Source organism: Antedon bifida, chromosome 6, assembly GCF_963402885.1.
Source record: "Antedon bifida chromosome 6, ecAntBifi1.1, whole genome shotgun sequence".
Taxonomy (NCBI): domain Eukaryota; kingdom Metazoa; phylum Echinodermata; class Crinoidea; order Comatulida; family Antedonidae; genus Antedon; species Antedon bifida.
This window is the reverse complement of record NC_136231.1, coordinates 8740588-8767639: the sequence shown is the minus strand read 5'-3', so window position 1 is coordinate 8767639 and position 27052 is coordinate 8740588. Positions and strand designations below refer to the sequence as shown.

Below are 27052 nucleotides of genomic sequence, written 5' to 3'. Positions count from 1 at the left end.
ATTTACTTATACTATCATCAACAGTATAAACACATTTTGTCAAAATGTAAACATTTAAAAAAGACTATATTTTAGGATTATTAAAAAGATAAACACAGGTGTACGACACCAGATATTCCCAGGCAACCTGGTACGGTTGTAGACATTCGGTTACTTGCGGTTCAAGATTATACCTTAGATAGATATTATAGTTACTGTCATAAAAACATAATTGAAAGGTAAAATAAACTTTGTTTAGTATAATTTAAAAAAAAGTTAAACATAGGTCTACGACACCAGGTATTCCCAGGCGGTCTCCCATCCAAGTACTAACCAGGCCCGACGTTGTTTAACTGCGGTGATCGGACGAGAACCGGTGTTTTCAACGTGGTATGGTTGTAGACATTCGGTTACTTGCGGTTCAAGATTATACCTTAGATAGATCTTATTGTTACTGTCATAAAAACATAATTGAAAGGTAAAACAAATTTTGTTTAGTATAATTTAAAAAAGTTAAACATAGGTCTACGACACCAGGTATTCCCAGGCGGTCTCCCATCCAAGTACTAACCAGGCCCGACGTTGTTTAACTGCGGTGATCGGACGAGAACCGGTGTTTTCAACGTGGTATGGTTGTAGACATTCGTTAACTTGCGGTTCAAGATTATAGAGATCTTATAGTCACTGTCTTAATCTCTACAAACACATATATCCTATAACCTAATACTTTTGGAATTTATTATAGAACATTTTCTAGGATTCAAATTAGCAGCTGCTGAAACCATGACTTTTGTATTTGCACACACTTCTGTTCAAGAAACACATAATTGAAAGGTAAAATAAACTTTGTTTAGTATAATTTAAAAAAAGTTAAACATAGGTCTACGACACCAGGTATTCCCAGGCGGTCTCCCATCCAAGTACTAACCAGGCCCGACGTTGTTTAACTGCGGTGATCGGACGAGAACCGGTGTTTTCAACGTGGTATGGTCGTAGACATTCGGTTACTGAGTTGGGCGTTTTTTAATTAATAAAAAGACAATATAAAAGAAACAATAACACTGTACAAAGAAGCATAACACAATAGCGGCATGTACAAAAGCTTCAGGCCGCTTTGTTGCTAAGAAGCAAACGCGCACAGAAGTGGACGCCCGCGTAGTACAGTGACGTTTGTACGGTCACCACAGCAGCAACATACAACAACAAACATGTCTTTGAACAACAACTTGTTTAACTTCAATGATCGGACGAGAACCGTTGTTTTCAAGGCAGTTTAATTGAAAAACTTTCGATTAACTTCGGTTACAGTTTGAATTTATTTACTTATACTATCATCAACAGTATAAACACATTTTGTCAAAATGTAAACATTTAAAAAAGACTATATTTTAGGATTATTAAATAGATAAACACAGGTGTACGACACCAGATATTCCCAGGCAACCTGGTACGGTTGTAGACATTCGGTTACTTGCGGTTCAAGATTATACCTTAGATAGATCTTATAGTTACTGTCATAAAAACATAATTGAAAGGTAAAATAAACTTTGTTTAGTATAATTTAAAAAAAAGTTAAACATAGGTCTACGACACCAGGTATTCCCAGGCGGTCTCCCATCCTAGTACTAACCAGGCCCGACGTTGTTTAACTGCGGTGATCGGACGAGAACCGGTGTTTTCAACGTGGTATGGTTGTAGACATTCGGTTACTTGCGGTTCAAGATTATACCTTAGATAGATCTTATTGTTACTGTCATAAAAACATAATTGAAAGGTAAAACAAATTTTGTTTAGTATAATTTAAAAAAGTTAAACATAGGTCTACGACACCAGGTATTCCCAGGCGGTCTCCCATCCAAGTACTAACCAGGCCCGACGTTGTTTAACTGCGGTGATCGGACGAGAACCGGTGTTTTCGACGTGGTATGGTTGTAGACATTCGCTAACTTGCGGTTCAAGATTATAGAGATCTTATAGTCACTGTCTTAATCTCTACAAACACATATATCCTATAACCTAATACTTTTGGAATTTATTATAGAACATTTTCTAGGATTCAAATTAGCAGCTGCTGAAACCATGACTTTGGTATTTGCACACACTTCTGTTCAAGAAACACATAATTGAAAGGTAAAATAAACTTTGTTTAGTATAATTTAAAAAAAGTTAAACATAGGTCTACGACACCAGGTATTCCCAGGCGGTCTCCCATCCAAGTACTAACCAGGCCCGACGTTGTTTAACTGCGGTGATCGGACGAGAACCGGTGTTGTCAACGTGGTATGGTCGTAGACATTCGGTTACTGAGTTGGGCGTTTTTTAATTAATAAAAAGACAATATAAAAGAAACAATAACACTGTACAAAGAAGCATAACACAATAGCGGCATGTACAAAAGCTTCAGGCCGCTTTGTTGCTAAGAAGCAAACGCGCACACAAGTGGACGCCCGCGTAGTACAGTGACGTTTGTACGGTCACCACAGCAGCAACATACAACAACAAACATGTCTTTGAACAACAACTTGTTTAACTTCAATGATCGGACGAGAACCGTTGTTTTCAAGGCAGTTTAGTTGAAAAACTTTCGATTAACTTCGGTTACAGTTTGAATTTATTTACTTATACTATCATCAACAGTATAAACACATTTTGTCAAAATGTAAACATTTAAAAAAGACTATATTTTAGGATTATTAAAAAGATAAACACAGGTGTACGACACCAGATATTCCCAGGCAACCTGGTACGGTTGTAGACATTCGGTTACTTGCGGTTCAAGATTATACCTTAGATAGATCTTATAGTTACTGTCATAAAAACATAATTGAAAGGTAAAATAAACTTTGTTTAGTATAATTTTAAAAAAAGTTAAACATAGGTCTACGACACCAGGTATTCCCAGGCGGTCTCCCATCCAAGTACTAACCAGGCCCGACGTTGTTTAACTGCGGTGATCGGACGAGAACCGGTGTTTTCAACGTGGTATGGTTGTAGACATTCGGTTACTTGCGGTTCAAGATTATACCTTAGATAGATCTTATTGTTACTGTCATAAAAACATAATTGAAAGGTAAAACAAATTTTGTTTAGTATAATTTAAAAAAGTTAAACATAGGTCTACGACACCAGGTATTCCCAGGCGGTCTCCCATCCAAGTACTAACCAGGCCCGACGTTGTTTAACTGCGGTGATCGGACGAGAACCGGTGTTTTCAACGTGGTATGGTTGTAGACATTCGTTAACTTGCGGTTCAAGATTATAGAGATCTTATAGTCACTGTCTTAATCTCTACAAACACATATATCCTATAACCTAATACTTTTGGAATTTATTATAGAACATTTTCTAGGATTCAAATTAGCAGCTGCTGAAACCATGACTTTTGTATTTGCACACACTTCTGTTCAAGAAACACATAATTGAAAGGTAAAATAAACTTTGTTTAGTATAATTTAAAAAAAGTTAAACATAGGTCTACGACACCAGGTATTCCCAGGCGGTCTCCCATCCAAGTACTAACCAGGCCCGACGTTGTTTAACTGCGGTGATCGGACGAGAACCGGTGTTTTCAACGTGGTATGGTCGTAGACATTCGGTTACTGAGTTGGGCGTTTTTTAATTAATAAAAAGACAATATAAAAGAAACAATAACACTGTACAAAGAAGCATAACACAATAGCGGCATGTACAAAAGCTTCAGGCCGCTTTGTTGCTAAGAAGCAAACGCGCACACAAGTGGACGCCCGCGTAGTACAGTGACGTTTGTACGGTCACCACAGCAGCAACATACAACAACAAACATGTCTTTGAACAACAACTTGTTTAACTTCAATGATCGGACGAGAACCGTTGTTTTCAAGGCAGTTTAATTGAAAAACTTTCGATTAACTTCGGTTACAGTTTGAATTTATTTACTTATACTATCATCAACAGTATATACACATTTTGTCAAAATGTAAATATTTAAAAAAGACTATATTTTAGGATTATTAAAAAGATAAACACAGGTGTACGACACCAGATATTCCCAGGCAACCTGGTACGGTTGTAGACATTCGGTTACTTGCGGTTCAAGATTATACCTTAGATAGATCTTATAGTTACTGTCATAAAAACATAATTGAAAGGTAAAATAAACTTTGTTTAGTATAATTTAAAAAAAGTTAAACATAGGTCTACGACACCAGGTATTCCCAGGCGGTCTCCCATCCAAGTACTAACCAGGCCCGACGTTGTTTAACTGCGGTGATCGGACGAGAACCGGTGTTTTCAACGTGGTATGGTCGTAGACATTCGGTTACTGAGTTGGGCGTTTTTTAATTAATAAAAAGACAATATAAAAGAAACAATAACACTGTACAAAGAAGCATAACACAATAGCGGCATGTACAAAAGCTTCAGGCCGCTTTGTTGCTAAGAAGCAAACGCGCACACAAGTGGACGCCCGCGTAGTACAGTGACGTTTGTACGGTCACCACAGCAGCAACATACAACAACAAACATGTCTTTGAACAACAACTTGTTTAACTTCAATGATCGGACGAGAACCGTTGTTTTCAAGGCAGTTTAATTGAAAAACTTTCGATTAACTTCGGTTACAGTTTGAATTTATTTACTTATACTATCATCAACAGTATATACACATTTTGTCAAAATGTAAATATTTAAAAAAGACTATATTTTAGGATTATTAAAAAGATAAACACAGGTGTACGACACCAGATATTCCCAGGCAACCTGGTACGGTTGTAGACATTCGGTTACTTGCGGTTCAAGATTATACCTTAGATAGATCTTATAGTTACTGTCATAAAAACATAATTGAAAGGTAAAATAAACTTTGTTTAGTATAATTTAAAAAAAAGTTAAACATAGGTCTACGACACCAGGTATTCCCAGGCGGTCTCCCATCCTAGTACTAACCAGGCCCGACGTTGTTTAACTGCGGTGATCGGACGAGAACCGGTGTTTTCAACGTGGTATGGTTGTAGACATTCGGTTACTTGCGGTTCAAGATTATACCTTAGATAGATCTTATTGTTGCTGTCATAAAAACATAATTGAAAGGTAAAACAAATTTTGTTTAGTATAATTTAAAAAAGTTAAACATAGGTCTACGACACCAGGTATTCCCAGGCGGTCTCCCATCCAAGTACTAACCAGGCCCGACGTTGTTTAACTGCGGTGATCGGACGAGAACCGGTGTTTTCAACGTGGTATGGTTGTAGACATTCGCTAACTTGCGGTTCAAGATTATAGAGATCTTATAGTCACTGTCTTAATCTCTACAAACACATATATCCTATAACCTAATACTTTTGGAATTTATTATAGAACATTTTCTAGGATTCAAATTAGCAGCTGCTGAAACCATGACTTTGGTATTTGCACACACTTCTGTTCAAGAAACACATAATTGAAAGGTAAAATAAACTTTGTTTAGTATAATTTAAAAAAAGTTAAACATAGGTCTACGACACCAGGTATTCCCAGGCGGTCTCCCATCCAAGTACTAACCAGGCCCGACGTTGTTTAACTGCGGTGATCGGACGAGAACCGGTGTTTTCAACGTGGTATGGTCGTAGACATTCGGTTACTGAGTTGGGCGTTTTTTAATTAATAAAAAGACAATATAAAAGAAACAATAACACTGTACAAAGAAGCATAACACAATAGCGGCATGTACAAAAGCTTCAGGCCGCTTTGTTGCTAAGAAGCAAACGCGCACACAAGTGGACGCCCGCGTAGTACAGTGACGTTTGTACGGTCACCACAGCAGCAACATACAACAACAAACATGTCTTTGAACAACAACTTGTTTAACTTCAATGATCGGACGAGAACCGTTGTTTTCAAGGCAGTTTAGTTGAAAAACTTTCGATTAACTTCGGTTACAGTTTGAATTTATTTACTTATACTATCATCAACAGTATAAACACATTTTGTCAAAATGTAAACATTTAAAAAAGACTATATTTTAGGATTATTAAAAAGATAAACACAGGTGTACGACACCAGATATTCCCAGGCAACCTGGTACGGTTGTAGACATTCGGTTACTTGCGGTTCAAGATTATACCTTAGATAGATCTTATAGTTACTGTCATAAAAACATAATTGAAAGGTAAAATAAACTTTGTTTAGTATAATTTAAAAAAAAGTTAAACATAGGTCTACGACACCAGGTATTCCCAGGCGGTCTCCCATCCAAGTACTAACCAGGCCCGACGTTGTTTAACTGCGGTGATCGGACGAGAACCGGTGTTTTCAACGTGGTATGGTTGTAGACATTCGGTTACTTGCGGTTCAAGATTATACCTTAGATAGATCTTATTGTTACTGTCATAAAAACATAATTGAAAGGTAAAACAAATTTTGTTTAGTATAATTTAAAAAAGTTAAACATAGGTCTACGACACCAGGTATTCCCAGGCGGTCTCCCATCCAAGTACTAACCAGGCCCGACGTTGTTTAACTGCGGTGATCGGACGAGAACCGGTGTTTTCAACGTGGTATGGTTGTAGACATTCGTTAACTTGCGGTTCAAGATTATAGAGATCTTATAGTCACTGTCTTAATCTCTACAAACACATATATCCTATAACCTAATACTTTTGGAATTTATTATAGAACATTTTCTAGGATTCAAATTAGCAGCTGCTGAAACCATGACTTTGGTATTTGCACACACTTCTGTTCAAGAAACACATAATTGAAAGGTAAAATAAACTTTGTTTAGTATAATTTAAAAAAAGTTAAACATAGGTCTACGACACCAGGTATTCCCAGGCGGTCTCCCATCCAAGTACTAACCAGGCCCGACGTTGTTTAACTGCGGTGATCGGACGAGAACCGGTGTTTTCAACGTGGTATGGTCGTAGACATTCGGTTACTGAGTTGGGCGTTTTTTAATTAATAAAAAGACAATATAAAAGAAACAATAACACTGTACAAAGAAGCATAACACAATAGCGGCATGTACAAAAGCTTCAGGCCGCTTTGTTGCTAAGAAGCAAACGCGCACAGAAGTGGACGCCCGCGTAGTACAGTGACGTTTGTACGGTCACCACAGCAGCAACATACAACAACAAACATGTCTTTGAACAACAACTTGTTTAACTTCAATGATCGGACGAGAACCGTTGTTTTCAAGGCAGTTTAATTGAAAAACTTTCGATTAACTTCGGTTACAGTTTGAATTTATTTACTTATACTATCATCAACAGTATAAACACATTTTGTCAAAATGTAAACATTTAAAAAAGACTATATTTTAGGATTATTAAAAAGATAAACACAGGTGTACGACACCAGATATTCCCAGGCAACCTGGTACGGTTGTAGACATTCGGTTACTTGCGGTTCAAGATTATACCTTAGATAGATCTTATTGTTACTGTCATAAAAACATAATTGAAAGGTAAAACAAATTTTGTTTAGTATAATTTAAAAAAGTTAAACATAGGTCTACGACACCAGGTATTCCCAGGCGGTCTCCCATCCAAGTACTAACCAGGCCCGACGTTGTTTAACTGCGGTGATCGGACGAGAACCGGTGTTTTCAACGTGGTATGGTTGTAGACATTCGTTAACTTGCGGTTCAAGATTATAGAGATCTTATAGTCACTGTCTTAATCTCTACAAACACATATATCCTATAACCTAATACTTTTGGAATTTATTATAGAACATTTTCTAGGATTCAAATTAGCAGCTGCTGAAACCATGACTTTGGTATTTGCACACACTTCTGTTCAAGAAACACATAATTGAAAGGTAAAATAAACTTTGTTTAGTATAATTTAAAAAAAGTTAAACATAGGTCTACGACACCAGGTATTCCCAGGCGGTCTCCCATCCAAGTACTAACCAGGCCCGACGTTGTTTAACTGCGGTGATCGGACGAGAACCGGTGTTTTCAACGTGGTATGGTCGTAGACATTCGGTTACTGAGTTGGGCGTTTTTTAATTAATAAAAAGACAATATAAAAGAAACAATAACACTGTACAAAGAAGCATAACACAATAGCGGCATGTACAAAAGCTTCAGGCCGCTTTGTTGCTAAGAAGCAAACGCGCACAGAAGTGGACGCCCGCGTAGTACAGTGACGTTTGTACGGTCACCACAGCAGCAACATACAACAACAAACATGTCTTTGAACAACAACTTGTTTAACTTCAATGATCGGACGAGAACCGTTGTTTTCAAGGCAGTTTAATTGAAAAACTTTCGATTAACTTCGGTTACAGTTTGAATTTATTTACTTATACTATCATCAACAGTATAAACACATTTTGTCAAAATGTAAACATTTAAAAAAGACTATATTTTAGGATTATTAAAAAGATAAACACAGGTGTACGACACCAGATATTCCCAGGCAACCTGGTACGGTTGTAGACATTCGGTTACTTGCGGTTCAAGATTATACCTTAGATAGATCTTATTGTTACTGTCATAAAAACATAATTGAAAGGTAAAACAAATTTTGTTTAGTATAATTTAAAAAAGTTAAACATAGGTCTACGACACCAGGTATTCCCAGGCGGTCTCCCATCCAAGTACTAACCAGGCCCGACGTTGTTTAACTGCGGTGATCGGACGAGAACCGGTGTTTTCAACGTGGTATGGTTGTAGACATTCGTTAACTTGCGGTTCAAGATTATAGAGATCTTATAGTCACTGTCTTAATCTCTACAAACACATATATCCTATAACCTAATACTTTTGGAATTTATTATAGAACATTTTCTAGGATTCAAATTAGCAGCTGCTGAAACCATGACTTTTGTATTTGCACACACTTCTGTTCAAGAAACACATAATTGAAAGGTAAAATAAACTTTGTTTAGTATAATTTAAAAAAAGTTAAACATAGGTCTACGACACCAGGTATTCCCAGGCGGTCTCCCATCCAAGTACTAACCAGGCCCGACGTTGTTTAACTGCGGTGATCGGACGAGAACCGGTGTTTTCAACGTGGTATGGTCGTAGACATTCGGTTACTGAGTTGGGCGTTTTTTAATTAATAAAAAGACAATATAAAAGAAACAATAACACTGTACAAAGAAGCATAACACAATAGCGGCATGTACAAAAGCTTCAGGCCGCTTTGTTGCTAAGAAGCAAACGCGCACACAAGTGGACGCCCGCGTAGTACAGTGACGTTTGTACGGTCACCACAGCAGCAACATACAACAACAAACATGTCTTTGAACAACAACTTGTTTAACTTCAATGATCGGACGAGAACCGTTGTTTTCAAGGCAGTTTAGTTGAAAAACTTTCGATTAACTTCGGTTACAGTTTGAATTTATTTACTTATACTATCATCAACAGTATAAACACATTTTGTCAAAATGTAAACATTTAAAAAAGACTATATTTTAGGATTATTAAAAAGATAAACACAGGTGTACGACACCAGATATTCCCAGGCAACCTGGTACGGTTGTAGACATTCGGTTACTTGCGGTTCAAGATTATACCTTAGATAGATATTATAGTTACTGTCATAAAAACATAATTGAAAGGTAAAATAAACTTTGTTTAGTATAATTTAAAAAAAAGTTAAACATAGGTCTACGACACCAGGTATTCCCAGGCGGTCTCCCATCCAAGTACTAACCAGGCCCGACGTTGTTTAACTGCGGTGATCGGACGAGAACCGGTGTTTTCAACGTGGTATGGTTGTAGACATTCGGTTACTTGCGGTTCAAGATTATACCTTAGATAGATCTTATTGTTACTGTCATAAAAACATAATTGAAAGGTAAAACAAATTTTGTTTAGTATAATTTAAAAAAGTTAAACATAGGTCTACGACACCAGGTATTCCCAGGCGGTCTCCCATCCAAGTACTAACCAGGCCCGACGTTGTTTAACTGCGGTGATCGGACGAGAACCGGTGTTTTCAACGTGGTATGGTTGTAGACATTCGTTAACTTGCGGTTCAAGATTATAGAGATCTTATAGTCACTGTCTTAATCTCTACAAACACATATATCCTATAACCTAATACTTTTGGAATTTATTATAGAACATTTTCTAGGATTCAAATTAGCAGCTGCTGAAACCATGACTTTTGTATTTGCACACACTTCTGTTCAAGAAACACATAATTGAAAGGTAAAATAAACTTTGTTTAGTATAATTTTAAAAAAGTTAAACATAGGTCTACGACACCAGGTATTCCCAGGCGGTCTCCCATCCAAGTACTAACCAGGCCCGACGTTGTTTAACTGCGGTGATCGGACGAGAACCGGTGTTTTCAACGTGGTATGGTCGTAGACATTCGGTTACTGAGTTGGGCGTTTTTTAATTAATAAAAAGACAATATAAAAGAAACAATAACACTGTACAAAGAAGCATAACACAATAGCGGCATGTACAAAAGCTTCAGGCCGCTTTGTTGCTAAGAAGCAAACGCGCACAGAAGTGGACGCCCGCGTAGTACAGTGACGTTTGTACGGTCACCACAGCAGCAACATACAACAACAAACATGTCTTTGAACAACAACTTGTTTAACTTCAATGATCGGACGAGAACCGTTGTTTTCAAGGCAGTTTAATTGAAAAACTTTCGATTAACTTCGGTTACAGTTTGAATTTATTTACTTATACTATCATCAACAGTATAAACACATTTTGTCAAAATGTAAACATTTAAAAAAGACTATATTTTAGGATTATTAAATAGATAAACACAGGTGTACGACACCAGATATTCCCAGGCAACCTGGTACGGTTGTAGACATTCGGTTACTTGCGGTTCAAGATTATACCTTAGATAGATCTTATAGTTACTGTCATAAAAACATAATTGAAAGGTAAAATAAACTTTGTTTAGTATAATTTAAAAAAAAGTTAAACATAGGTCTACGACACCAGGTATTCCCAGGCGGTCTCCCATCCTAGTACTAACCAGGCCCGACGTTGTTTAACTGCGGTGATCGGACGAGAACCGGTGTTTTCAACGTGGTATGGTTGTAGACATTCGGTTACTTGCGGTTCAAGATTATACCTTAGATAGATCTTATTGTTACTGTCATAAAAACATAATTGAAAGGTAAAACAAATTTTGTTTAGTATAATTTAAAAAAGTTAAACATAGGTCTACGACACCAGGTATTCCCAGGCGGTCTCCCATCCAAGTACTAACCAGGCCCGACGTTGTTTAACTGCGGTGATCGGACGAGAACCGGTGTTTTCGACGTGGTATGGTTGTAGACATTCGCTAACTTGCGGTTCAAGATTATAGAGATCTTATAGTCACTGTCTTAATCTCTACAAACACATATATCCTATAACCTAATACTTTTGGAATTTATTATAGAACATTTTCTAGGATTCAAATTAGCAGCTGCTGAAACCATGACTTTGGTATTTGCACACACTTCTGTTCAAGAAACACATAATTGAAAGGTAAAATAAACTTTGTTTAGTATAATTTAAAAAAAGTTAAACATAGGTCTACGACACCAGGTATTCCCAGGCGGTCTCCCATCCAAGTACTAACCAGGCCCGACGTTGTTTAACTGCGGTGATCGGACGAGAACCGGTGTTGTCAACGTGGTATGGTCGTAGACATTCGGTTACTGAGTTGGGCGTTTTTTAATTAATAAAAAGACAATATAAAAGAAACAATAACACTGTACAAAGAAGCATAACACAATAGCGGCATGTACAAAAGCTTCAGGCCGCTTTGTTGCTAAGAAGCAAACGCGCACACAAGTGGACGCCCGCGTAGTACAGTGACGTTTGTACGGTCACCACAGCAGCAACATACAACAACAAACATGTCTTTGAACAACAACTTGTTTAACTTCAATGATCGGACGAGAACCGTTGTTTTCAAGGCAGTTTAGTTGAAAAACTTTCGATTAACTTCGGTTACAGTTTGAATTTATTTACTTATACTATCATCAACAGTATAAACACATTTTGTCAAAATGTAAACATTTAAAAAAGACTATATTTTAGGATTATTAAAAAGATAAACACAGGTGTACGACACCAGATATTCCCAGGCAACCTGGTACGGTTGTAGACATTCGGTTACTTGCGGTTCAAGATTATACCTTAGATAGATCTTATAGTTACTGTCATAAAAACATAATTGAAAGGTAAAATAAACTTTGTTTAGTATAATTTAAAAAAAAGTTAAACATAGGTCTACGACACCAGGTATTCCCAGGCGGTCTCCCATCCAAGTACTAACCAGGCCCGACGTTGTTTAACTGCGGTGATCGGACGAGAACCGGTGTTTTCAACGTGGTATGGTTGTAGACATTCGGTTACTTGCGGTTCAAGATTATACCTTAGATAGATCTTATTGTTACTGTCATAAAAACATAATTGAAAGGTAAAACAAATTTTGTTTAGTATAATTTAAAAAAGTTAAACATAGGTCTACGACACCAGGTATTCCCAGGCGGTCTCCCATCCAAGTACTAACCAGGCCCGACGTTGTTTAACTGCGGTGATCGGACGAGAACCGGTGTTTTCAACGTGGTATGGTTGTAGACATTCGTTAACTTGCGGTTCAAGATTATAGAGATCTTATAGTCACTGTCTTAATCTCTACAAACACATATATCCTATAACCTAATACTTTTGGAATTTATTATAGAACATTTTCTAGGATTCAAATTAGCAGCTGCTGAAACCATGACTTTTGTATTTGCACACACTTCTGTTCAAGAAACACATAATTGAAAGGTAAAATAAACTTTGTTTAGTATAATTTAAAAAAAGTTAAACATAGGTCTACGACACCAGGTATTCCCAGGCGGTCTCCCATCCAAGTACTAACCAGGCCCGACGTTGTTTAACTGCGGTGATCGGACGAGAACCGGTGTTTTCAACGTGGTATGGTCGTAGACATTCGGTTACTGAGTTGGGCGTTTTTTAATTAATAAAAAGACAATATAAAAGAAACAATAACACTGTACAAAGAAGCATAACACAATAGCGGCATGTACAAAAGCTTCAGGCCGCTTTGTTGCTAAGAAGCAAACGCGCACACAAGTGGACGCCCGCGTAGTACAGTGACGTTTGTACGGTCACACCACAGCAGCAACATACAACAACAAACATGTCTTTGAACAACAACTTGTTTAACTTCAATGATCGGACGAGAACCGTTGTTTTCAAGGCAGTTTAATTGAAAAACTTTCGATTAACTTCGGTTACAGTTTGAATTTATTTACTTATACTATCATCAACAGTATATACACATTTTGTCAAAATGTAAATATTTAAAAAAGACTATATTTTAGGATTATTAAAAAGATAAACACAGGTGTACGACACCAGATATTCCCAGGCAACCTGGTACGGTTGTAGACATTCGGTTACTTGCGGTTCAAGATTATACCTTAGATAGATCTTATAGTTACTGTCATAAAAACATAATTGAAAGGTAAAATAAACTTTGTTTAGTATAATTTAAAAAAAAGTTAAACATAGGTCTACGACACCAGGTATTCCCAGGCGGTCTCCCATCCTAGTACTAACCAGGCCCGACGTTGTTTAACTGCGGTGATCGGACGAGAACCGGTGTTTTCAACGTGGTATGGTTGTAGACATTCGGTTACTTGCGGTTCAAGATTATACCTTAGATAGATCTTATTGTTGCTGTCATAAAAACATAATTGAAAGGTAAAACAAATTTTGTTTAGTATAATTTAAAAAAGTTAAACATAGGTCTACGACACCAGGTATTCCCAGGCAGTTTCGCTTCCACGGACTAACCGGTTCTACAACAGACCAATCACATAGTCTGAATTTTCTACAACAGTCCAATGAGATTGCAAAGCAGCTCTACAACCTGTAGAAAATTTCTACAACAGTCCAATCACCGCCCTCAATCTCTACAACCTTCTACAAACTAATTTGCATAAGTAAATCCATGACGTCAGAACCTTCCATTCGTAAAGTTATCGCTGAAAACTTTTGACAAAAAGAAGTTATTAAACTTGATATTTTGCTGTCTGTGAACGTTGTTTACTTCCAACAAATGCTGAGGTGAATACATTCGCCTTTACTGGATTGAGTAAGCGTATTTTTTATAGCTATTGTTGTTGATAAAGTGGTCGTAGATCACCGCTATGGTGCTAGGCCTAGCTATGGTAGTAGTAGCTAGATGATGGGTAGTGAACAGGAACGTTTTCACCGCCCGAAAATATCCCCGGTGTTTCGCTTCAACTTCATTATCGTAGCCTAGGAGTAGGACGGTCTATAGTACATTGTTGTCTGCCCTCTAGTAGGGTAGTAGGGGCCTTGGCCTATCTCGTAGTAAAGTATAATAAATAAATAATAAAATATTTATAATAATAACAATATATATTGAACATTTTTATTTTATTAAAAAGAATAATCAATAATCGGCCTACGCCTATTAATTAAGTACTAGCTAGGCCCTAGTCTAGGCCTAGTTACTAGTACTACTAGGCCTAGTCTATAGGCTACTACTAAGGACTTATAGTTAGGCTAGGTCTGTTTGTTGTTGGTTATAGATATAAAGTTTGCTAGACAAGAGTTTACGGCTCCCCTAATCTAAGTATCCTAGGACCGTATATTAAGCTCCCCTAATCCTAAAATATCTAATTGTACAGTATAATATAATCTAGGCCTTAGGTTATTATTATTATTATTATTATAATATCTTGTTGAGAAATATATTATTAGAATTTGTTTGTGCATTAAGAAAACTACAATTAATATGTTTAATATATTTTTGCTTGTAAATTCATTTTTTTGCTTAGGATATTTTCAACTAATAGGTTGGTCGAGGAAAGTAAATTAAAAAAATAATTGCTTAACATCTTTTCTGTTCATTCATTTTTTCAGGCAAACTTCATAGAAGCGTACACGTCAGTTGGCTTTCTCAACCAAGTCCTACCTTAGGCATGAAAAGAGAGATGAAGAAAATGGTGATGTAGTGTACTGTGCTTCCATCACATCACAATCATGATCATGGGAGAAATCTTGTGCATCATTGCACCAATCAAGTATTTATTATATACTGGTAATTTTTACATGTGATGTACTGCATCATTATCATCCGCATCATCATTATTATTCAACAGTATCATTGTTATTATTATTTTCATTATTATTAATATTAACAGCATCATCATTATTATTATTATCATTAACGTAATTTCAGTAGTGGTGTGCTACTAGTCAACAATTTAATTCTTTAATCTTTATGATATATAAGTAAGGAAAAAATAAAATTAAATATGTAAATATTGTTAAATTATTGGAAAACTATTTGATATTCCAATGTTTCTGTTACAGGTCCTTAATTAACAAGATCTATGGTGATGGACAGGTATGGTCAATGAATGAGGGAAATTGTTGGCTACTGTTACTTTTAGTTGTGGCCTCTGATGCACAAGAATCATACCCGAGGATGCCTCCACCCTAAAGTCCTTTATGCAGACAACTGCTGCAGGTATTGCAATTTCTTTGTTACAAAATGTTTGTGCATGTATATTGTTGTTCATGTTTGTTTGCAGGTGTTACATATTCATAATGTTCAATGTTTTTTATACTGATGATGCTGATGATAATAATGATGTTATTGATAGTAATGATGATGATATGATACTGTTGATAATAATTCTTTTTTTTTTCAATTTTTAAAAATGTTTCTTTCAGGATCTACTCAACATTCAATGACTACACGGCCAACTGCTACAGGCTATTCCTTCGAAATGATGCAGGACTGTGCCTTTCCAGGTAAATGTTATACGCCCACCTAATTTCCTAGTCAATAATTAAACCAGTGGCCGTATTCACCAATAACACTTAAGTGAAATATTTCCCTTAAATTCTAAAACTATTTTACTAAAGTGGTATTCACAAAGTTTTAAGTTTAAGTGAAATCCTTAACTTGGTCTATTTTCCTTTAGCTCAGAGGTCCCTCAAAAGTTTCCTTAACTATTCAGTACCTTGTAGATAAACCTCAGTCTAGGCTAGGCAGATATGCTAGGCCCCCTGTTGGTCTGCCCAGTAACAAGCCTGGGGTTCATATATAAGTATTTTCCTTAACCTAAGTGTAATTGGTGAATACGACCACAGGGCGCTACGGGTAAAAGCTACTTGCTGCTAAGCTAAACTGACACCCCTTCTAGTCTGGGAGATAACAGGACTGCTTGTTCACACTGTTTATAATTCCCCCTCCTTTGAACCATATCCTTCACAGGAGAATAACTTGCATATTTCATATTATATTAGTCCATATACCTGTTCATGTGTGAAATAAATCCATCCTGTCACTGCCAATATGCTGTGAATTGTACCAGGACCCTATGGATCCACATTCCTTCTAGCATAGGAACTGATAGGAGTTCACATACCTTACACCATACCATTTCAATTAACAATGCTAAGGTTCATTATTGATCTTGAAATACATAATGATTGACATGTGTTTCTGTTTGTCTCCTCATGTAACGTCAACCATGTAGAGCATGTAATGCATCAAACTGAGGAGGCCTACACAGGAAGTATGTTCCATCAGTGCGATGTGTACGAAGGAACTTTTTGTCCAACCACAAATAGTAAGTGATCGACTCGGGGTTCACTAGTTTATGATAATTATAAACATTTTGTGCAGGAAGTAGATGCAGAATTGGAGCAAAAAGGCGAGGAAATGACTATTAAAATATAATATAATCAAGAACATAATTGTTTTTGTTTTGATGGGGTGTATTTTTCACATAATTTGGTTCTTTTACAAGAAATGTAATTATGATTATTACTGATTTGTGAATCGTTTAAGCCTTAATTAAAAGATAAAATCTTAATAATGTAAATGATGATGAAACAGAAAAATATTTTATATATATATTATATAAATTAATATGTATTTTCTTTAACAATAAGTTCAACATTTGTCATGCTGTCTATAACTGCAAAATCAATATGTTTTGAATACAAATAATCTATTACAACTATCTGAATGATGAATCTAATATTTTATCTCTTTTGTGGGTACAGCCACCCCCTTTATTAATTCGCATGTGATAATCAATCCATATTTAAATAATATTATACAGTTTGAAATAATTATTAAAATATTAGGCTATAGATAATGTTTATTGTGTTAGATGTTACTATAAAATATGATAAAACAATGAAATGTACAGAGAGAATATTTATTTAAAACATTCAGTACTAAAAATTGAGATTTGATTTATTATTATGAAATTATTTATTTTGAATCAATATTGAATTAAATATTTCAATACATTTTTACTAATGTTAGTAAATATTTCAAAATTATAGTTAAGGTATTAGTTAAACACAGTACTAAAATGTATTAGTTTTTAATTTTTTTTATTGATAAGGACATTCTTAACACATGGTATTGCCTTCTTTATTTGTACATGAATTTGAATAAATAACTATTTAATGTATATACATTGCTTCGTTTTGTTTGTCATTTGCTTTACCATTACAATAGCACTGCTATATATATATATTATTTATAATTTAATAGTAATATTATTAGTATATAATAATTTTACAAGAAAATGGCTAAAAAAGGAGAATCAAAGACTATGGAACTACTTTAAAAAACGAGTGATCTGACTGAACATACAAACTGTCTGTGGCAGTAAATACTAATTAATCAACATCTAATATTGTGCATAAGCTTCTCCTTTATAAACAATTTAGCTGGTATTAAATCATCGGATGACGGTTTATTAAGTTCTTTGATCCAAAGAATTTATTTTCCTTAATTAAGCATATGCTTAATTTTATCATCAAAGAAATGAAACCGTCACTGAATAAACACAACGGTTACCAAAGAAATATAAAACACTAAGAAGCAAAAAAAGGACTAATAGTAAAAATACACACCAAAAAACAGGTACAATCAATCAGTGAATAACAGAAAAAACCTCTTTTCCCAGCGTAGGTGGCGTGCTCCAATCACCAGTGATCAGGGGGGTTCAGGCGTAGCGAAGGTCCCTGGCGGGGTGATGAGCCATTCCCAGGCGGTCTCCCATCCAAGTACTAACCAGGCCCGACGTTGTTTAACTGCGGTGATCGGACGAGAACCGGTGTTTTCAACGTGGTATGGTTGTAGACATTCGTTAACTTGCGGTTCAAGATTATAGAGATCTTATAGTCACTGTCTTAATCTCTACAAACACATATATCCTATAACCTAATACTTTTGGAATTTATTATAGAACATTTTCTAGGATTCAAATTAGCAGCTGCTGAAACCATGACTTTTGTATTTGCACACACTTCTGTTCAAGAAACACATAATTGAAAGGTAAAATAAACTTTGTTTAGTATAATTTAAAAAAAGTTAAACATAGGTCTACGACACCAGGTATTCCCAGGCGGTCTCCCATCCAAGTACTAACCAGGCCCGACGTTGTTTAACTGCGGTGATCGGACGAGAACCGGTGTTTTCAACGTGGTATGGTCGTAGACATTCGGTTACTGAGTTGGGCGTTTTTTAATTAATAAAAAGACAATATAAAAGAAACAATAACACTGTACAAAGAAGCATAACACAATAGCGGCATGTACAAAAGCTTCAGGCCGCTTTGTTGCTAAGAAGCAAACGCGCACACAAGTGGACGCCCGCGTAGTACAGTGACGTTTGTACGGTCACCACAGCAGCAACATACAACAACAAACATGTCTTTGAACAACAACTTGTTTAACTTCAATGATCGGACGAGAACCGTTGTTTTCAAGGCAGTTTAATTGAAAAACTTTCGATTAACTTCGGTTACAGTTTGAATTTATTTACTTATACTATCATCAACAGTATATACACATTTTGTCAAAATGTAAATATTTAAAAAAGACTATATTTTAGGATTATTAAAAAGATAAACACAGGTGTACGACACCAGATATTCCCAGGCAACCTGGTACGGTTGTAGACATTCGGTTACTTGCGGTTCAAGATTATACCTTAGATAGATCTTATAGTTACTGTCATAAAAACATAATTGAAAGGTAAAATAAACTTTGTTTAGTATAATTTAAAAAAAAGTTAAACATAGGTCTACGACACCAGGTATTCCCAGGCGGTCTCCCATCCTAGTACTAACCAGGCCCGACGTTGTTTAACTGCGGTGATCGGACGAGAACCGGTGTTTTCAACGTGGTATGGTTGTAGACATTCGGTTACTTGCGGTTCAAGATTATACCTTAGATAGATCTTATTGTTGCTGTCATAAAAACATAATTGAAAGGTAAAACAAATTTTGTTTAGTATAATTTAAAAAAGTTAAACATAGGTCTACGACACCAGGTATTCCCAGGCGGTCTCCCATCCAAGTACTAACCAGGCCCGACGTTGTTTAACTGCGGTGATCGGACGAGAACCGGTGTTTTCAACGTGGTATGGTTGTAGACATTCGCTAACTTGCGGTTCAAGATTATAGAGATCTTATAGTCACTGTCTTAATCTCTACAAACACATATATCCTATAACCTAATACTTTTGGAATTTATTATAGAACATTTTCTAGGATTCAAATTAGCAGCTGCTGAAACCATGACTTTGGTATTTGCACACACTTCTGTTCAAGAAACACATAATTGAAAGGTAAAATAAACTTTGTTTAGTATAATTTAAAAAAAGTTAAACATAGGTCTACGACACCAGGTATTCCCAGGCGGTCTCCCATCCAAGTACTAACCAGGCCCGACGTTGTTTAACTGCGGTGATCGGACGAGAACCGGTGTTGTCAACGTGGTATGGTCGTAGACATTCGGTTACTGAGTTGGGCGTTTTTTAATTAATAAAAAGACAATATAAAAGAAACAATAACACTGTACAAAGAAGCATAACACAATAGCGGCATGTACAAAAGCTTCAGGCCGCTTTGTTGCTAAGAAGCAAACGCGCACACAAGTGGACGCCCGCGTAGTACAGTGACGTTTGTACGGTCACCACAGCAGCAACATACAACAACAAACATGTCTTTGAACAACAACTTGTTTAACTTCAATGATCGGACGAGAACCGTTGTTTTCAAGGCAGTTTAGTTGAAAAACTTTCGATTAACTTCGGTTACAGTTTGAATTTATTTACTTATACTATCATCAACAGTATAAACACATTTTGTCAAAATGTAAACATTTAAAAAAGACTATATTTTAGGATTATTAAAAAGATAAACACAGGTGTACGACACCAGATATTCCCAGGCAACCTGGTACGGTTGTAGACATTCGGTTACTTGCGGTTCAAGATTATACCTTAGATAGATCTTATAGTTACTGTCATAAAAACATAATTGAAAGGTAAAATAAACTTTGTTTAGTATAATTTAAAAAAAAGTTAAACATAGGTCTACGACACCAGGTATTCCCAGGCGGTCTCCCATCCAAGTACTAACCAGGCCCGACGTTGTTTAACTGCGGTGATCGGACGAGAACCGGTGTTTTCAACGTGGTATGGTTGTAGACATTCGGTTACTTGCGGTTCAAGATTATACCTTAGATAGATCTTATTGTTACTGTCATAAAAACATAATTGAAAGGTAAAACAAATTTTGTTTAGTATAATTTAAAAAAGTTAAACATAGGTCTACGACACCAGGTATTCCCAGGCGGTCTCCCATCCAAGTACTAACCAGGCCCGACGTTGTTTAACTGCGGTGATCGGACGAGAACCGGTGTTTTCAACGTGGTATGGTTGTAGACATTCGTTAACTTGCGGTTCAAGATTATAGAGATCTTATAGTCACTGTCTTAATCTCTACAAACACATATATCCTATAACCTAATACTTTTGGAATTTATTATAGAACATTTTCTAGGATTCAAATTAGCAGCTGCTGAAACCATGACTTTTGTATTTGCACACACTTCTGTTCAAGAAACACATAATTGAAAGGTAAAATAAACTTTGTTTAGTATAATTTAAAAAAAGTTAAACATAGGTCTACGACACCAGGTATTCCCAGGCGGTCTCCCATCCAAGTACTAACCAGGCCCGACGTTGTTTAACTGCGGTGATCGGACGAGAACCGGTGTTTTCAACGTGGTATGGTCGTAGACATTCGGTTACTGAGTTGGGCGTTTTTTAATTAATAAAAAGACAATATAAAAGAAACAATAACACTGTACAAAGAAGCATAACACAATAGCGGCATGTACAAAAGCTTCAGGCCGCTTTGTTGCTAAGAAGCAAACGCGCACACAAGTGGACGCCCGCGTAGTACAGTGACGTTTGTACGGTCACCACAGCAGCAACATACAACAACAAACATGTCTTTGAACAACAACTTGTTTAACTTCAATGATCGGACGAGAACCGTTGTTTTCAAGGCAGTTTAATTGAAAAACTTTCGATTAACTTCGGTTACAGTTTGAATTTATTTACTTATACTATCATCAACAGTATATACACATTTTGTCAAAATGTAAATATTTAAAAAAGACTATATTTTAGGATTATTAAAAAGATAAACACAGGTGTACGACACCAGATATTCCCAGGCAACCTGGTACGGTTGTAGACATTCGGTTACTTGCGGTTCAAGATTATACCTTAGATAGATCTTATAGTTACTGTCATAAAAACATAATTGAAAGGTAAAATAAACTTTGTTTAGTATAATTTAAAAAAAAGTTAAACATAGGTCTACGACACCAGGTATTCCCAGGCGGTCTCCCATCCTAGTACTAACCAGGCCCGACGTTGTTTAACTGCGGTGATCGGACGAGAACCGGTGTTTTCAACGTGGTATGGTTGTAGACATTCGGTTACTTGCGGTTCAAGATTATACCTTAGATAGATCTTATTGTTGCTGTCATAAAAACATAATTGAAAGGTAAAACAAATTTTGTTTAGTATAATTTAAAAAAGTTAAACATAGGTCTACGACACCAGGTATTCCCAGGCGGTCTCCCATCCAAGTACTAACCAGGCCCGACGTTGTTTAACTGCGGTGATCGGACGAGAACCGGTGTTTTCAACGTGGTATGGTTGTAGACATTCGCTAACTTGCGGTTCAAGATTATAGAGATCTTATAGTCACTGTCTTAATCTCTACAAACACATATATCCTATAACCTAATACTTTTGGAATTTATTATAGAACATTTTCTAGGATTCAAATTAGCAGCTGCTGAAACCATGACTTTGGTATTTGCACACACTTCTGTTCAAGAAACACATAATTGAAAGGTAAAATAAACTTTGTTTAGTATAATTTAAAAAAAGTTAAACATAGGTCTACGACACCAGGTATTCCCAGGCGGTCTCCCATCCAAGTACTAACCAGGCCCGACGTTGTTTAACTGCGGTGATCGGACGAGAACCGGTGTTTTCAACGTGGTATGGTCGTAGACATTCGGTTACTGAGTTGGGCGTTTTTTAATTAATAAAAAGACAATATAAAAGAAACAATAACACTGTACAAAGAAGCATAACACAATAGCGGCATGTACAAAAGCTTCAGGCCGCTTTGTTGCTAAGAAGCAAACGCGCACACAAGTGGACGCCCGCGTAGTACAGTGACGTTTGTACGGTCACCACAGCAGCAACATACAACAACAAACATGTCTTTGAACAACAACTTGTTTAACTTCAATGATCGGACGAGAACCGTTGTTTTCAAGGCAGTTTAGTTGAAAAACTTTCGATTAACTTCGGTTACAGTTTGAATTTATTTACTTATACTATCATCAACAGTATAAACACATTTTGTCAAAATGTAAACATTTAAAAAAGACTATATTTTAGGATTATTAAAAAGATAAACACAGGTGTACGACACCAGATATTCCCAGGCAACCTGGTACGGTTGTAGACATTCGGTTACTTGCGGTTCAAGATTATACCTTAGATAGATCTTATAGTTACTGTCATAAAAACATAATTGAAAGGTAAAATAAACTTTGTTTAGTATAATTTTAAAAAAAGTTAAACATAGGTCTACGACACCAGGTATTCCCAGGCGGTCTCCCATCCAAGTACTAACCAGGCCCGACGTTATTTAACTGCGGTGATCGGACGAGAACCGGTGTTTTCAACGTGGTATGGTTGTAGACATTCGGTTACTTGCGGTTCAAGATTATACCTTAGATAGATCTTATTGTTACTGTCATAAAAACATAATTGAAAGGTAAAACAAATTTTGTTTAGTATAATTTAAAAAAGTTAAACATAGGTCTACGACACCAGGTATTCCCAGGCGGTCTCCCATCCAAGTACTAACCAGGCCCGACGTTGTTTAACTGCGGTGATCGGACGAGAACCGGTGTTTTCAACGTGGTATGGTTGTAGACATTCGTTAACTTGCGGTTCAAGATTATAGAGATCTTATAGTCACTGTCTTAATCTCTACAAACACATATATCCTATAACCTAATACTTTTGGAATTTATTATAGAACATTTTCTAGGATTCAAATTAGCAGCTGCTGAAACCATGACTTTGGTATTTGCACACACTTCTGTTCAAGAAACACATAATTGAAAGGTAAAATAAACTTTGTTTAGTATAATTTAAAAAAAGTTAAACATAGGTCTACGACACCAGGTATTCCCAGGCGGTCTCCCATCCAAGTACTAACCAGGCCCGACGTTGTTTAACTGCGGTGATCGGACGAGAACCGGTGTTTTCAACGTGGTATGGTCGTAGACATTCGGTTACTGAGTTGGGCGTTTTTTAATTAATAAAAAGACAATATAAAAGAAACAATAACACTGTACAAAGAAGCATAACACAATAGTGGCATGTACAAAAGCTTCAGGCCGCTTTGTTGCTAAGAAGCAAACGCGCACACAAGTGGACGCCCGCGTAGTACAGTGACGTTTGTACGGTCACCACAGCAGCAACATACAACAACAAACATGTCTTTGAACAACAACTTGTTTAACTTCAATGATCGGACGAGAACCGTTGTTTTCAAGGCAGTTTAGTTGAAAAACTTTCGATTAACTTCGGTTACAGTTTGAATTTATTTACTTATACTATCATCAACAGTATAAACACATTTTGTCAAAATGTAAACATTTAAAAAAGACTATATTTTAGGATTATTAAAAAGATAAACACAGGTGTACGACACCAGATATTCCCAGGCAACCTGGTACGGTTGTAGACATTCGGTTACTTGCGGTTCAAGATTATACCTTAGATAGATCTTATTGTTACTGTCATAAAAACATAATTGAAAGGTAAAACAAATTTTGTTTAGTATAATTTAAAAAAGTTAAACATAGGTCTACGACACCAGGTATTCCCAGGCGGTCTCCCATCCAAGTACTAACCAGGCCCGACGTTGTTTAACTGCGGTGATCGGACGAGAACCGGTGTTTTCAACGTGGTATGGTTGTAGACATTCGCTAACTTGCGGTTCAAGATTATAGAGATCTTATAGTCACTGTCTTAATCTCTACAAACACATATATCCTATAACCTAATAATTTTGGAATTTATTATAGAACATTTTCTAGGATTCAAATTAGCAGCTGCTGAAACCATGACTTTGGTATTTGCACACACTTCTGTTCAAGAAACACATAATTGAAAGGTAAAATAAGCTTTGTTTAGTATAATTTAAAAAAAGTTAAACTTAGGTCTACGACACCAGGTATTCCCAGGCGGTCTCCCATCCAAGTACTAACCAGGCCCGACGTTGTTTAACTGCGGTGATCGGACGAGAACCGGTGTTTTCAACGTGGTATGGTTGTAGACATTCGCTAACTTGCGGTTCAAGATTATAGAGATCTTATAGTCACTGTCTTAATCTCTACAAACACATATATCCTATAACATAATACTTTTGGAATTTATTATAGAACATTTTCTAGGATTCAAATTAGCAGCTGCTGAAACCATGACTTTGGTATTTGCACACACTTCTGTTCAAGAAACACATAATTGAAAGGTAAAATAAACTTTGTTTAGTATAATTTAAAAAAAAGTTAAACATAGGTCTACGACACCAGGTATTCCCAGGCGGTCTCCCATCCAAGTACTAACCAGGCCCGACGTTGTTTAACTGCGGTGATCGGACGAGAACCGGTGTTTTCAACGTGGTATGGTTGTAGACATTCGGTTACTTGCGGTTCAAGATTATACCTTAGATAGATCTTATTGTTACTGTCATAAAAACATAATTGAAAGGTAAAACAAATTTTGTTTAGTATAATTTAAAAAAGTTAAACATAGGTCTACGACACCAGGTATTCCCAGGCGGTCTCCCATCCAAGTACTAACCAGGCCCGACGTTGTTTAACTGCGGTGATCGGACGAGAACCGGTGTTTTCAACGTGGTATGGTTGTAGACATTCGTTAACTTGCGGTTCAAGATTATAGAGATCTTATAGTCACTGTCTTAATCTCTACAAACACATATATCCTATAACCTAATACTTTTGGAATTTATTATAGAACATTTTCTAGGATTCAAATTAGCAGCTGCTGAAACCATGACTTTGGTATTTGCACACACTTCTGTTCAAGAAACACATAATTGAAAGGTAAAATAAACTTTGTTTAGTATAATTTAAAAAAAGTTAAACATAGGTCTACGACACCAGGTATTCCCAGGCGGTCTCCCATCCAAGTACTAACCAGGCCCGACGTTGTTTAACTGCGGTGATCGGACGAGAACCGGTGTTTTCAACGTGGTATGGTTGTAGACATTCGCTAACTTCCGGTTCAAGATTATAGAGATCTTATAGTCACTGTCTTAATCTCTACAAACACATATATCCTATAACCTAATACTTTTGGAATTTATTATAGAACATTTTCTAGGATTCAAATTAGCAGCTGCTGAAACCATGACTTTGGTATTTGCACACACTTCTGTTCAAGAAACACATAATTGAAAGGTAAAATAAACTTTGTTTAGTATAATTTAAAAAAAGTTAAACATAGGTCTACGACACCAGGTATTCCCAGGCGGTCTCCCATCCAAGTACTAACCAGGCCCGACGTTGTTTAACTGCGGTGATCGGACGAGAACCGGTGTTGTCAACGTGGTATGGTCGTAGACATTCGGTTACTGAGTTGGGCGTTTTTTAATTAATAAAAAGACAATATAAAAGAAACAATAACACTGTACAAAGAAGCATAACACAATAGCGGCATGTACAAAAGCTTCAGGCCGCTTTGTTGCTAAGAAGCAAACGCGCACACAAGTGGACGCCCGCGTAGTACAGTGACGTTTGTACGGTCACCACAGCAGCAACATACAACAACAAACATGTCTTTGAACAACAACTTGTTTAACTTCAATGATCGGACGAGAACCGTTGTTTTCAAGGCAGTTTAGTTGAAAAACTTTCGATTAACTTCGGTTACAGTTTGAATTTATTTACTTATACTATCATCAACAGTATAAACACATTTTGTCAAAATGTAAACATTTAAAAAAGACTATATTTTAGGATTATTAAAAAGATAAACACAGGTGTACGACACCAGATATTCCCAGGCAACCTGGTACGGTTGTAGACATTCGGTTACTTGCGGTTCAAGATTATACCTTAGATAGATCTTATAGTTACTGTCATAAAAACATAATTGAAAGGTAAAATAAACTTTGTTTAGTATAATTTAAAAAAAAGTTAAACATAGGTCTACGACACCAGGTATTCCCTTACAAAAATGTTCTATAGAATTCTATAAAAAAAAATTCTATAGAAGATCTATAGAATTTTCTATAGATTTTCTATAAAGTTTTTTATAGAAATTCTATGGAAACTCTATGAAAACTCTATGGAAATTCTATAGATATTTCTATGGAAACTCTATGAAAATTCTATGAAAACTCTATGGAAACTCTATAAAAATTCTATGGAAACTCTATAAAAATTCTATGGAAACTCTATAAAAATTCTATAGAATTTCTATGGAAACTCTAAAATTTCTATGGAAACTCTATAAAAATTCTATGGAAACTCTATAAAAATTCTACGGAAACTCTATAAAAATTCTATGGAAACTCTATAAAAATTCTATGGAAACTATAGAAATTTTATGGAAATTCTATAGAAATTCTTTGGAAACTCTATAGAGATTCTATAGAAACTCTGTAAATATTATAA

The 27052-nt window shown here is 36.1% G+C and overlaps 1 long non-coding RNA gene, 49 other non-coding genes and 1 pseudogene across 51 annotated transcripts; 1 reads left to right on the top strand and 50 right to left on the bottom strand.

The window, feature by feature from the left end:
* Window positions 1-264: 264 nt before the first annotated feature.
* On the bottom strand, window positions 265-383 carry LOC144846360 (5S ribosomal RNA). Its single transcript, XR_013612982.1, has one exon. It is a non-coding gene; the product is annotated as a 5S ribosomal RNA (ribosomal RNA).
* A 118-nt stretch (window positions 384-501) lies between these two features.
* On the bottom strand, window positions 502-620 carry LOC144846359 (5S ribosomal RNA). The gene has a single exon (XR_013612980.1). It is a non-coding gene; the product is annotated as a 5S ribosomal RNA (ribosomal RNA).
* Window positions 621-858: 238 nt separating this feature from the next.
* On the bottom strand, window positions 859-977 carry LOC144846044 (5S ribosomal RNA). Its single transcript, XR_013612678.1, has one exon. It is a non-coding gene; the product is annotated as a 5S ribosomal RNA (ribosomal RNA).
* Window positions 978-1560: 583 nt separating this feature from the next.
* LOC144847059 (5S ribosomal RNA) lies at window positions 1561-1679 on the bottom strand. The gene has a single exon (XR_013613633.1). It is a non-coding gene; the product is annotated as a 5S ribosomal RNA (ribosomal RNA).
* A 118-nt stretch (window positions 1680-1797) lies between these two features.
* Window positions 1798-1916, bottom strand: LOC144846564 (5S ribosomal RNA). Its single transcript, XR_013613177.1, has one exon. It is a non-coding gene; the product is annotated as a 5S ribosomal RNA (ribosomal RNA).
* A 238-nt stretch (window positions 1917-2154) lies between these two features.
* Window positions 2155-2273, bottom strand: LOC144846981 (5S ribosomal RNA). The gene has a single exon (XR_013613558.1). It is a non-coding gene; the product is annotated as a 5S ribosomal RNA (ribosomal RNA).
* Window positions 2274-2856: 583 nt separating this feature from the next.
* LOC144846357 (5S ribosomal RNA) lies at window positions 2857-2975 on the bottom strand. The gene has a single exon (XR_013612978.1). It is a non-coding gene; the product is annotated as a 5S ribosomal RNA (ribosomal RNA).
* A 118-nt stretch (window positions 2976-3093) lies between these two features.
* On the bottom strand, window positions 3094-3212 carry LOC144846356 (5S ribosomal RNA). Its single transcript, XR_013612977.1, has one exon. It is a non-coding gene; the product is annotated as a 5S ribosomal RNA (ribosomal RNA).
* Window positions 3213-3450: 238 nt separating this feature from the next.
* LOC144846031 (5S ribosomal RNA) lies at window positions 3451-3569 on the bottom strand. Its single transcript, XR_013612666.1, has one exon. It is a non-coding gene; the product is annotated as a 5S ribosomal RNA (ribosomal RNA).
* A 582-nt stretch (window positions 3570-4151) lies between these two features.
* LOC144846020 (5S ribosomal RNA) lies at window positions 4152-4270 on the bottom strand. Its single transcript, XR_013612655.1, has one exon. It is a non-coding gene; the product is annotated as a 5S ribosomal RNA (ribosomal RNA).
* Window positions 4271-4853: 583 nt separating this feature from the next.
* On the bottom strand, window positions 4854-4972 carry LOC144847058 (5S ribosomal RNA). The gene has a single exon (XR_013613632.1). It is a non-coding gene; the product is annotated as a 5S ribosomal RNA (ribosomal RNA).
* Window positions 4973-5090: 118 nt separating this feature from the next.
* On the bottom strand, window positions 5091-5209 carry LOC144846355 (5S ribosomal RNA). Its single transcript, XR_013612976.1, has one exon. It is a non-coding gene; the product is annotated as a 5S ribosomal RNA (ribosomal RNA).
* Window positions 5210-5447: 238 nt separating this feature from the next.
* On the bottom strand, window positions 5448-5566 carry LOC144846008 (5S ribosomal RNA). Its single transcript, XR_013612644.1, has one exon. It is a non-coding gene; the product is annotated as a 5S ribosomal RNA (ribosomal RNA).
* Window positions 5567-6149: 583 nt separating this feature from the next.
* LOC144846354 (5S ribosomal RNA) lies at window positions 6150-6268 on the bottom strand. The gene has a single exon (XR_013612975.1). It is a non-coding gene; the product is annotated as a 5S ribosomal RNA (ribosomal RNA).
* A 118-nt stretch (window positions 6269-6386) lies between these two features.
* On the bottom strand, window positions 6387-6505 carry LOC144846353 (5S ribosomal RNA). Its single transcript, XR_013612974.1, has one exon. It is a non-coding gene; the product is annotated as a 5S ribosomal RNA (ribosomal RNA).
* Window positions 6506-6743: 238 nt separating this feature from the next.
* LOC144845997 (5S ribosomal RNA) lies at window positions 6744-6862 on the bottom strand. Its single transcript, XR_013612633.1, has one exon. It is a non-coding gene; the product is annotated as a 5S ribosomal RNA (ribosomal RNA).
* A 581-nt stretch (window positions 6863-7443) lies between these two features.
* LOC144846352 (5S ribosomal RNA) lies at window positions 7444-7562 on the bottom strand. Its single transcript, XR_013612973.1, has one exon. It is a non-coding gene; the product is annotated as a 5S ribosomal RNA (ribosomal RNA).
* A 238-nt stretch (window positions 7563-7800) lies between these two features.
* Window positions 7801-7919, bottom strand: LOC144845985 (5S ribosomal RNA). The gene has a single exon (XR_013612622.1). It is a non-coding gene; the product is annotated as a 5S ribosomal RNA (ribosomal RNA).
* Window positions 7920-8500: 581 nt separating this feature from the next.
* LOC144846351 (5S ribosomal RNA) lies at window positions 8501-8619 on the bottom strand. Its single transcript, XR_013612972.1, has one exon. It is a non-coding gene; the product is annotated as a 5S ribosomal RNA (ribosomal RNA).
* Window positions 8620-8857: 238 nt separating this feature from the next.
* On the bottom strand, window positions 8858-8976 carry LOC144847157 (5S ribosomal RNA). Its single transcript, XR_013613727.1, has one exon. It is a non-coding gene; the product is annotated as a 5S ribosomal RNA (ribosomal RNA).
* A 583-nt stretch (window positions 8977-9559) lies between these two features.
* On the bottom strand, window positions 9560-9678 carry LOC144846350 (5S ribosomal RNA). The gene has a single exon (XR_013612971.1). It is a non-coding gene; the product is annotated as a 5S ribosomal RNA (ribosomal RNA).
* Window positions 9679-9796: 118 nt separating this feature from the next.
* LOC144846349 (5S ribosomal RNA) lies at window positions 9797-9915 on the bottom strand. The gene has a single exon (XR_013612970.1). It is a non-coding gene; the product is annotated as a 5S ribosomal RNA (ribosomal RNA).
* A 238-nt stretch (window positions 9916-10153) lies between these two features.
* LOC144847145 (5S ribosomal RNA) lies at window positions 10154-10272 on the bottom strand. The gene has a single exon (XR_013613716.1). It is a non-coding gene; the product is annotated as a 5S ribosomal RNA (ribosomal RNA).
* A 583-nt stretch (window positions 10273-10855) lies between these two features.
* LOC144847057 (5S ribosomal RNA) lies at window positions 10856-10974 on the bottom strand. Its single transcript, XR_013613631.1, has one exon. It is a non-coding gene; the product is annotated as a 5S ribosomal RNA (ribosomal RNA).
* Window positions 10975-11092: 118 nt separating this feature from the next.
* On the bottom strand, window positions 11093-11211 carry LOC144846563 (5S ribosomal RNA). Its single transcript, XR_013613176.1, has one exon. It is a non-coding gene; the product is annotated as a 5S ribosomal RNA (ribosomal RNA).
* A 238-nt stretch (window positions 11212-11449) lies between these two features.
* On the bottom strand, window positions 11450-11568 carry LOC144846980 (5S ribosomal RNA). The gene has a single exon (XR_013613557.1). It is a non-coding gene; the product is annotated as a 5S ribosomal RNA (ribosomal RNA).
* Window positions 11569-12151: 583 nt separating this feature from the next.
* On the bottom strand, window positions 12152-12270 carry LOC144846348 (5S ribosomal RNA). The gene has a single exon (XR_013612969.1). It is a non-coding gene; the product is annotated as a 5S ribosomal RNA (ribosomal RNA).
* Window positions 12271-12388: 118 nt separating this feature from the next.
* Window positions 12389-12507, bottom strand: LOC144846346 (5S ribosomal RNA). The gene has a single exon (XR_013612967.1). It is a non-coding gene; the product is annotated as a 5S ribosomal RNA (ribosomal RNA).
* A 238-nt stretch (window positions 12508-12745) lies between these two features.
* Window positions 12746-12864, bottom strand: LOC144847133 (5S ribosomal RNA). Its single transcript, XR_013613705.1, has one exon. It is a non-coding gene; the product is annotated as a 5S ribosomal RNA (ribosomal RNA).
* A 585-nt stretch (window positions 12865-13449) lies between these two features.
* LOC144847056 (5S ribosomal RNA) lies at window positions 13450-13568 on the bottom strand. Its single transcript, XR_013613630.1, has one exon. It is a non-coding gene; the product is annotated as a 5S ribosomal RNA (ribosomal RNA).
* A 132-nt stretch (window positions 13569-13700) lies between these two features.
* On the top strand, window positions 13701-15801 carry LOC144844743 (uncharacterized). 2 transcript variants are annotated; one of them, XR_013612464.1, is made up of 4 exons: window positions 13701-14008; window positions 14834-15011; window positions 15287-15443; window positions 15650-15801. It is a non-coding gene; the product is annotated as an uncharacterized LOC144844743 (long non-coding RNA). The 2 variants fall into 2 exon arrangements; XR_013612463.1 differs by having other exon boundaries at window positions 13701-14036.
* Window positions 15802-17978: 2177 nt separating this feature from the next.
* LOC144846695 (5S ribosomal RNA) lies at window positions 17979-18091 on the bottom strand (annotated as a pseudogene).
* A 238-nt stretch (window positions 18092-18329) lies between these two features.
* On the bottom strand, window positions 18330-18448 carry LOC144847122 (5S ribosomal RNA). The gene has a single exon (XR_013613694.1). It is a non-coding gene; the product is annotated as a 5S ribosomal RNA (ribosomal RNA).
* Window positions 18449-19031: 583 nt separating this feature from the next.
* On the bottom strand, window positions 19032-19150 carry LOC144847055 (5S ribosomal RNA). Its single transcript, XR_013613629.1, has one exon. It is a non-coding gene; the product is annotated as a 5S ribosomal RNA (ribosomal RNA).
* A 118-nt stretch (window positions 19151-19268) lies between these two features.
* Window positions 19269-19387, bottom strand: LOC144846344 (5S ribosomal RNA). The gene has a single exon (XR_013612966.1). It is a non-coding gene; the product is annotated as a 5S ribosomal RNA (ribosomal RNA).
* Window positions 19388-19625: 238 nt separating this feature from the next.
* LOC144846979 (5S ribosomal RNA) lies at window positions 19626-19744 on the bottom strand. Its single transcript, XR_013613556.1, has one exon. It is a non-coding gene; the product is annotated as a 5S ribosomal RNA (ribosomal RNA).
* A 583-nt stretch (window positions 19745-20327) lies between these two features.
* On the bottom strand, window positions 20328-20446 carry LOC144846343 (5S ribosomal RNA). Its single transcript, XR_013612965.1, has one exon. It is a non-coding gene; the product is annotated as a 5S ribosomal RNA (ribosomal RNA).
* Window positions 20447-20564: 118 nt separating this feature from the next.
* Window positions 20565-20683, bottom strand: LOC144846342 (5S ribosomal RNA). The gene has a single exon (XR_013612964.1). It is a non-coding gene; the product is annotated as a 5S ribosomal RNA (ribosomal RNA).
* Window positions 20684-20921: 238 nt separating this feature from the next.
* Window positions 20922-21040, bottom strand: LOC144847111 (5S ribosomal RNA). Its single transcript, XR_013613683.1, has one exon. It is a non-coding gene; the product is annotated as a 5S ribosomal RNA (ribosomal RNA).
* Window positions 21041-21623: 583 nt separating this feature from the next.
* On the bottom strand, window positions 21624-21742 carry LOC144847054 (5S ribosomal RNA). Its single transcript, XR_013613628.1, has one exon. It is a non-coding gene; the product is annotated as a 5S ribosomal RNA (ribosomal RNA).
* Window positions 21743-21860: 118 nt separating this feature from the next.
* LOC144846341 (5S ribosomal RNA) lies at window positions 21861-21979 on the bottom strand. Its single transcript, XR_013612963.1, has one exon. It is a non-coding gene; the product is annotated as a 5S ribosomal RNA (ribosomal RNA).
* Window positions 21980-22217: 238 nt separating this feature from the next.
* On the bottom strand, window positions 22218-22336 carry LOC144847099 (5S ribosomal RNA). The gene has a single exon (XR_013613671.1). It is a non-coding gene; the product is annotated as a 5S ribosomal RNA (ribosomal RNA).
* A 583-nt stretch (window positions 22337-22919) lies between these two features.
* Window positions 22920-23038, bottom strand: LOC144846544 (5S ribosomal RNA). The gene has a single exon (XR_013613158.1). It is a non-coding gene; the product is annotated as a 5S ribosomal RNA (ribosomal RNA).
* A 118-nt stretch (window positions 23039-23156) lies between these two features.
* Window positions 23157-23275, bottom strand: LOC144846340 (5S ribosomal RNA). Its single transcript, XR_013612962.1, has one exon. It is a non-coding gene; the product is annotated as a 5S ribosomal RNA (ribosomal RNA).
* Window positions 23276-23513: 238 nt separating this feature from the next.
* Window positions 23514-23632, bottom strand: LOC144847086 (5S ribosomal RNA). The gene has a single exon (XR_013613660.1). It is a non-coding gene; the product is annotated as a 5S ribosomal RNA (ribosomal RNA).
* Window positions 23633-24213: 581 nt separating this feature from the next.
* LOC144846339 (5S ribosomal RNA) lies at window positions 24214-24332 on the bottom strand. The gene has a single exon (XR_013612961.1). It is a non-coding gene; the product is annotated as a 5S ribosomal RNA (ribosomal RNA).
* Window positions 24333-24570: 238 nt separating this feature from the next.
* On the bottom strand, window positions 24571-24689 carry LOC144846338 (5S ribosomal RNA). The gene has a single exon (XR_013612960.1). It is a non-coding gene; the product is annotated as a 5S ribosomal RNA (ribosomal RNA).
* Window positions 24690-24928: 239 nt separating this feature from the next.
* On the bottom strand, window positions 24929-25047 carry LOC144846337 (5S ribosomal RNA). The gene has a single exon (XR_013612959.1). It is a non-coding gene; the product is annotated as a 5S ribosomal RNA (ribosomal RNA).
* Window positions 25048-25165: 118 nt separating this feature from the next.
* LOC144846336 (5S ribosomal RNA) lies at window positions 25166-25284 on the bottom strand. Its single transcript, XR_013612958.1, has one exon. It is a non-coding gene; the product is annotated as a 5S ribosomal RNA (ribosomal RNA).
* Window positions 25285-25522: 238 nt separating this feature from the next.
* On the bottom strand, window positions 25523-25641 carry LOC144846334 (5S ribosomal RNA). The gene has a single exon (XR_013612956.1). It is a non-coding gene; the product is annotated as a 5S ribosomal RNA (ribosomal RNA).
* A 238-nt stretch (window positions 25642-25879) lies between these two features.
* On the bottom strand, window positions 25880-25998 carry LOC144846978 (5S ribosomal RNA). The gene has a single exon (XR_013613555.1). It is a non-coding gene; the product is annotated as a 5S ribosomal RNA (ribosomal RNA).
* Window positions 25999-27052: the final 1054 nt, after the last annotated feature.